The sequence below is a fragment of the Panthera pardus genome, unplaced genomic scaffold (genome assembly GCF_024362965.1).
Source record: "Panthera pardus isolate Hobbes unplaced genomic scaffold, ASM2436296v1 HiC_scaffold_10, whole genome shotgun sequence".
NCBI classification, from domain to species: domain Eukaryota; kingdom Metazoa; phylum Chordata; class Mammalia; order Carnivora; family Felidae; genus Panthera; species Panthera pardus.
The window spans coordinates 74,498,906-74,506,994 of record NW_026526655.1 but is presented as its reverse complement, the minus strand read 5'-3'; the positions used below and the strand labels follow the sequence as shown (position 1 = coordinate 74,506,994).

The following is an 8,089-nucleotide window of genomic DNA, read 5'->3' as shown; positions in this document are numbered from 1 at the left end:
TCTTGTGTTGTAAACACTAGTTTTATTTTGAGTAAGAATGAAATTCTGCAGAAGTTGTTTAGCATTCTTGGTTCAAATTTTTTCCTGGTTTTCGCCCTTTCATTTGGTAGAAAATGTGAAATAATCCAAAGAGTTTAAGGCTTTTCAATGTAAGAAATGAAAGATTTGGATAGATTATATTTACATGATGGTATATATTTTATCAAGTTAGCTTTTTATAACTCTTTTGGAAATCCATATATTTTTTTTTTACTTTTATAAATCCTTTTCATTTTCATAAATCTTCCTCTTCACCAATCGTATATGTAAGAAGGTAATTACCAGGCGAGGCCCATTTTTTTTTTTTTCGATTCATCCATTTGCCTGTTTTTATCATTTAGATCTAGGTCACATTCTATCTAATTGGGATCTAGATCACATTCCACTCTTTTAAAACGTGTGGTTCAATTTTTTTTTAGTATATTTGCAGGGCTGTGCAATCATTACCATGGCTAATTTAAAAATGTTTTCATCATGGCAAAAAGTAACATGGTGTCCATTAGCAATGACTCCCCATTTACCTCCAACCCTTCCCTTCCAGCCCTAGACAACCACTAATCTACTTTCTGTTTCTATAGATTTGCCTGTTCTTCATATTTCATGTAAATGGAATCATACAAATGTGGCCTTGGTGACTGTCCTCTTTCACCTAACATAACGTTTTCAAGGTTCATTCTTGCTGTGGCATGTAACAATAATTTGTTTCTTTTTATAACAAATACTATTCTGTACCATATATCCATTCACCAGTTGATGGAAATTTGGGTTGTTTCCACTTTTTTGGCTACTATAAATAATGTTGATATGAACAGTTGCGTACAAGTTTGGGGGCATAGGTTTTCATTTCTCTTGAATACACACATAGACATGGAATTGCTGGGTCATATGGTAAAACTATATTTAACTTTTGGAGAAACTGCAGCCTGTTTTCCAAAGTGACTATACTACTTTACATTCGCACCATAGTGCATAAGATTCCAATTTCTCCAGTGCCTTGCCAATATTTTTTTTTTATTATCTGTCTTATTGATTACAGTTATCTTATAGGTGTGAAATGGTATTTCACTGTGATTTTGATTTGCATTTCCCTGATATCTATTTATCCTTAATCTGTTAAATAATTGACACAGCCTAAAAATTATTGGAAGGGGTAGGCTAATGTGTGTGAGAAGCAAAGGGGTCAGCTGAAAGGTAAAGCATAGAGGCAAATTCCTTCTCCCAAATCATTTGAATGAGATTCAAAATTATTTAAAACTTCCAGGGTGGCCCAGAAAACCCTCAATCAAATTTTAGGGAAAACCAATCAAGTCCTGAGATAAACTCCCATGAAAACAAAAAGATACTAGTGGACTGGCCCTTTCATGGGAATTGTTGCTATAACAGAAGATAGATTCTCTGTATAAGTTTCTACATTGATCAGTCATGACCCTTGAAGGAAACAAATGTCGTATTCAAAGGAAGCAATTAAAAAGTGTTTAGTAAAGGAACCATTTACAGAGATATGGGCAGGGTTAGGGGAACTAAAAAGCGACAAGGAAGCACCTAGAAACTAGCAATAGTGCTAAGCCATTATCACCCTTAGTTCTGAATGGTCCAAGGCAGGATACAATATTCTCTCAAACCATTGAAAGCTATAATTATGGGACAGGAGCCACCAGAAGGAACCATTATCTCATGTAGAAGAATGCAGCCAATATTAAAACTACCCCCCAGATCGAGTATGAGGAGGAAAAAATACACTGATCTTTCCTTTTTCCCACACCGTCATTCTCCCACCAATGCCTCCTATTGGTCAAACTCAACCAGAAGCTGAAAAGCAAAGCAGCTTGTGTATGAGATGCAGAGATATTAGAATCTTAGGACATAGAACATGGCAGGGAAGAGAAGAGCAGATAATGGATCTGGAGTGGCAATGAGATAACACAGCCAGGGAGGAAAGGTGGTAATGTGCTCTCCGTGTGGAACAGAGACAGTGGAGGTACTTTTCAAACTGTCTACCTTTGACCTGCTTTCCCAAAGTTTCTGGTTTTGATGGGGGTAACGGCAACACTGAAGTCCCCCTGAAGCAAGTAAGTTCAATTCCAAGTGGCTCTACAATCAGGTGGGGAATCAAGCAGTGAAGAGGAACAAAGAGACACTATTCAGTCACAGGAGGAAATAAAAACACTTCGGCACCACTTAGAAGGTGGGAATTGGTTGATTGCATTCTCTAGATTTCATCTGTTACCCTCTGACCTTCAACATTAGAGTTGGCGGCAAAAAAGGAACAGCACATTCCAGGAAAACACTTTCTGATGGCCAGGGCAGAATGTTTCCTACTGCAAGGATGACATCTATACCTGTAAAATAAGAACAAATGTGACTGGTCCTGGGTGACAAGAAAGTGCTCTGAGACGTTTCTGAGTACATCAGGCGAGGGGTGGTCCATTCCAGAGAAGAGAGATCATGGAATTCATGCCTTCTGAATAGATGGGTTCTTAGGTAGTATTTGGAATCACTGTGATGGAGCTACTATTTACACTCTAAACTGTAAGTCATGTATCTTACATCAACTCTCTCTCTCTCTCTCTCTCTCTCTGTGTATATATATATATATTCTTTTGGTGATGGCAATGATGCGTGAGTATAATGATAAGTTAAAATTTTTGTTATCTCCCACACTTGGTTTAATTTTTAGATATATTTTCACATTAAAAACGAGGTTCAAAACATAAGGTCTATGGTTTTAATTCTTTCATCCAGAATCACAGTATCACTACAAAGATGTTTTAGAACACTGATGAGTTTAAACAAGGAGGAAAGTTTTCAGTGAAGAGTTAAATTTGAAGGTTGGTGGCCTATAGGCTAAGAAAGGGGCTGTTGCAGATAGATAAGATCACGCAAGGGTGACTGCAAGAAAAAAAATGAAGGAATGTTCAGCTTTAAAAAACAAAATAGAACAAAACCAGAGTACATTTCCTTTCTTTCGTCTTTATACAATAAATACTTATTTTCAGTGGAAATCTCATCAAGCCGTCAAGTCAGTTGATTTGAGCTGGGAATCTGAATTCTCAACATAAAAGCTAATCCCAGCCATATTACCTGCCATGGAGATTTCGTGTTCAATAAAAAGAGCCTTGCTCTTTGGGTACCTCACATCTCTGTGAGGAGTTTGTTCCTAATCTTTATTTCCTCCATCCACCTCAAGCACAAAAGATCAGATGGCAAGCAGCATTTTGTATCTAACATCTAAGTAACTGGCATAGTATAGTGTTTCACTTCTTCAGAGGATAAATATGCCAGGAAATCAAATCGTTCTAACATAGCCCCAGACTAGCAACACGTTTCCTAATTGTTGGCAAATGTGTGTGTGTGTTTATAACACCTCACATGGTTTCATTTAGAAAAACTGTATTGTGTGGGTTGTTTTTTTTTTGTTGTTTTTTTTTTTTTTTACGTACATATATAGGTGATCCTGGTAATCACCACTTTACATAAGCATGTGTACTCTTCCTTCATTTTTATGCAAATCCTTTCCACAACCAGACAGGTGCATTGTCTGCTTTCTATTCATCATCAAGAAATCCAATAACTTGGCTGTGTACCTACATCTGGTTAGGGTTTGACCCAATATGTACTTGAATGTGGATTTCAAACACACGCAGGTGTTGAGCCTATCAGAGCTACTAGCAATTGGAATCTCATTCACCCCTGCAAAGGCAACCAGTGATTTAAAAAAAAAAAAAAGAAAAAAAAAGATTATAATTTGGACTTCGATGCCTAGGTCTTTTGGTAGGGGGAAGGGGAGGGGAATTTGTTTATTTAATTACTGGAGCACCACTGAGAACTAGGTTCTCTAAAATTCTGTTATGCAGCGAAATGTAGCTTCATGTAACTTTTGAGAACTGACATATAAAATGAAAAAATTGAATTGCATTTCAAAATCAAAGGAAGACACACAGCCTATGTTTGGTAGTGTATTTTTCACAGTGTTTGCCTACAAAAGTGACCTTCTCAATGGAGCACAGAAGTCAGGAAAGAGCTGGACTCTGGAGACAAGACAACAAGCCGTCCATAACAAATGGTAACATTGCAGCTCTTCTCCTTCGCCAGCACCCCCTCCCCACCCCACCCCCACCCCCCAGTGTGCTTGAAGGAGGACACGGATGCCACTACATATAGGCAGCTATTAATCAAAGAGCCCCTTTTGGATACTCACATGTTGAGAAGATTAAGGCCTATTTTTAGTTTTCAGGGAACAGAACTGCTAACACATAAGGTCACAATCAGTTGCTCTATAGCAACGAAGATTTACATGCCCACAAGAGAGAGGAAGTAAAAAACAAGAAAGGCCAAGATAGCTTTGAAAACTGTCTGTTGTCTCATGGCCATGCAAACAGCTTAAAAGCCTATGAGAATGGAGGGGGGAAAATGGACCGCCCATATATCAATGACCAATTTATAATCTTGTAAATGTGCCCTTAATTCCTAAGGCAAATTCTGTTGGCAGCGTAGGGATTTGGAAGGAAGAAAACCACTTTGTACCTACAGCAGACAGAAAAAGGGAATAAGGGGGGAAGGAAGTTCTAAAGGGAGTGTTGACAAGGCATGGACTAAAAAATGACTGAAAAAGATATAATGAGCTCATACTGGGCACTAGAAAGGATGAGAGAAGAGGACACAACACAGGGGGAGAAGCAAACAGATTTAGCATATACCTTACACCAAGGAGAAAAAGGGAGGGAGGGAAGAGAAAATGTGGTTTGTCATTATAGAACATCCTTCTGGCAGGCTAGACAGAGTATGCTGCTTCTGGAATTGAGACAGAAGCCAGCTCCTTCCCCCTCTGTCTGAGTGGCACATAGCTCACTCCTCCCTGAGGTCCAGGGAACATGTCAAGGCATCATGAACCTAGGTCAGTGAAGAGCTTCCTTGAATAGGGAGAGCTTTTTAAATGATAAAGTCCACTGAAACCTCTCAGGGTAAAGACGACATCTCAGACAATTATTATGAATTAGAGAATGGCAGACCTGGACTGAAGCATGGAATGGAACTGAGTGAATTTGGTTGATATTTAATTTGCTTCATTGAAGGCTTTAACTTGAGAACTGTAGGAATGCACTAATTTAAACCCAGGAAATCTGTCACAAGAGATAGAGATTAATATGATTCACTGGTGCCCACTATAAAGATTTCGAACCTATGAGCGCAATAAAGGAGGAAGAAGTTCAATCCAATGGCCAGGGGTGACTAATTCCACCCAAAAAGACACCAAGATCCCACAAGTCCAAAAGGCATTTGACTCACTCCGTTTCACTTCCGCCCATTATTACCATACCAAACCTGTTTCTTCACCAGGCATTTTTGTAAACCATCTTAAAATCTCTAAATGTTCTTTTCAACGCTGGTGGCCTGAAAAGCATTAAAACACTTTCAGAGTTGTCTGAATGGAATCCAGAGGGGCTCTGACATGGGTAGAGTTGATTCTGTAGGTAGCATTCACAATCCTTTTAAATTATTGTATTTCTTGTTTTATGGATCATCACGATTTGATGTATCCACGACATTCAACAAACATTTATGAAAAACCTACTATTCTAATTATTTTCCCAGATGTTGGACTAAAAGAAACACAGAGATGAATAAGAAGAGATCTCTGTTCTTGAAGAGTTTGGAACAGGCAGAGTTAAAAAGTATCAGTTTTTAGTTTAATGGTTGGTAGTGTTTGAATTAAAAAAAAACTCTCAGCATTATTTCTTTTCCTGACTTATCCTAGGGGTGAACTAAATATTTAAGTGTATTATAAAAGATCATATTCTCTTTACTATTTTTTTCTTTCACCTGAGAATTCCCATCAGCATTGAAACTGGAAACACACTTTGTGGTTTCTCCAAATTTCACTGACTTCAGCATGTTAAAAAGAATACCCGAAAGGCAGATATGCTTTTCTTCTATGCTCCTTCTCAATTCTTTCTTCCCCTCCTTCTGCTTAGGAAAAAAAAAAATCTTACAACTCTAAACTGGTCTCCTGCTTGGATTAATTTTCTTCACCAAAACAGTGACCATTGTCAAATGCCTCGCATCTCCATGGAAACTGTTTCCTTGGCCATAGACAAAGGTCTGCCTATAATACAATGCCAGGAGAGTGTCTGAGGTTGTAGACCCCTTGTTTAAAAAGCACAGTGCAAGGGTATAGTGTAGATTTTATATTATTTCTGCCTGTCTGCTGCAGCTGGTGGGCCTTCATTCCAAAATAATATTTTTTCAAATGAAGTAGCAGAAAACAGCTTTACATTTTTGTTATCCCTTCCAGCACAAAATAAAAAATGCCTGTGCTGCCACTACCTGATTCAATCAAGTGGAGTACATTCGATACCCACAGGCTACAAGTGCTGGAAAAGCTGACTTGTATTTTAATTAATAATGTGCTACACTTTTTCAACAGCCAGGCCTTTGGCAATCTGATTTGCTTTGTTCATTATTTGCTGTAAACAATTTTCAAACAACATGTAGGCAACTCTATTTCTGAATATCTCCTGCTAATTCATAACATTAACAAAAACGTAGAGGAGATTTTTTTTCTTACTGGTAAAAAAAAAAACCCTAATTAAACTTTAATCATAGCCAATAGAGACTTTGAGATAGGAATATTGGGGTTCATATGTTCAAAATATAAAATTAAATATTTTAATACAAAAATAGAATGAACATTACACACACACACACACATATATACCTCTATACATACATATATATACCTTAACCTATAAATATATATATTTATACATACATATATACACATACATATATACATATATACACATATTCTGCCAGTTCACTAAAGTACATATAACCAGGATGAAGCATAGGCACTAATTAAAAATCTGGTGACACAAAATGGAAAAAATTCCACAGTTGTTATTCGGTACGGTGCTATGGACTGAACCATGACTCTCTCAAATTTAGATGCTGGAGCACTAACCCCCATGTGACAGTATTTGAGATAGCAGCTTTATAGAAGTAATTAAAGTTAAACGAGGTCATAAAGGTTGGGCCTTGACCCAATACAATTCATATTCTTATAAGAGACACCAGAAAACTGTATCCATGCCATGTGAGGGCACAGCAAGGAGGTAGCTGTCTGCAAGCCAGGAGGAGAGCTCTTAGCAGAAACTGACTCAGCCAGCATCTTAATCTTGAGTTACTCAGCCTTTAGACCTATGAGAAATAAATTTCTGTTGTTTAATCCATGAAACTTATGGTGTTTTGCTATGGCAGTCAAAGCTGACTAATACATGTGGAAAAGGAAATTGAAAGTGTTGAATAACTTGCGTTAGATTAAATAGAATATATATACCTCCTCACCAAATAGAAGTGATGGGCATTGGAGGGCACTTGCTGGAATGAGCACTGAGTGTTGTATATAAGCGATGAATCACGGGAATCTACCCCCAAAACCAAGAGCACACTGTATACACTGTATGTTAACCAACTTGGCAATCAGTTACATTAAAAATAAAGAAAAGAAAGGAAAAAAAAGGGAAATGAATGGTTAATCTTCATTTCCACAGGACCAGACCTTCTGAGAATAGCATTAAAGATTAAGAAAGAGGACTTGATTTAGACATGAAGAGTAACTTTAGATTAGGGACATATATGGAAAGAATAATTTCTTTCCTTTGTATGGAGCTTTACAGATAGCAAACCACCTTCCTACAGATTGGCCTTCCATCATCCCTATAAATGCAATAAGAATTAGTATGTCTATCTTTAAAACGAGGAAACTGATCAAGACTACACAGGTTATCACTGACGGCACAAGGAACAGGGGATGAAGGATATACCCGCGGAAAAAGGATTAGAATCTTTTTGGCCATGAGTGTAGTACATAATGAGAGGTATAAAAGGACCAGTTTCAAAGTCTACTTTCCAAATATGCATAGCTTAAAAGAAGAATTTGTTTTTAATTTTCTCCTCTTTTAACTTAATAGTATATTCCAAAATAAATGACCATTCCCATCACATTAACATTATCTACCAAAAAAAACTTCCATAGGACAACAGTGACTAT

General features: G+C 37.4%; 1 long non-coding RNA gene across 1 annotated transcript; it reads right to left on the bottom strand.

The window, feature by feature from the left end:
* Positions 1–2,217: 2,217 nt before the first annotated feature.
* LOC109269749 (uncharacterized) lies at positions 2,218–7,186 on the bottom strand. Its single transcript, XR_002081247.2, has 2 exons — positions 6,839–7,186; positions 2,218–2,378 (listed from the first exon to the last, which is right to left on the bottom strand). It is a non-coding gene; the product is annotated as an uncharacterized LOC109269749 (long non-coding RNA).
* Positions 7,187–8,089: the final 903 nt, after the last annotated feature.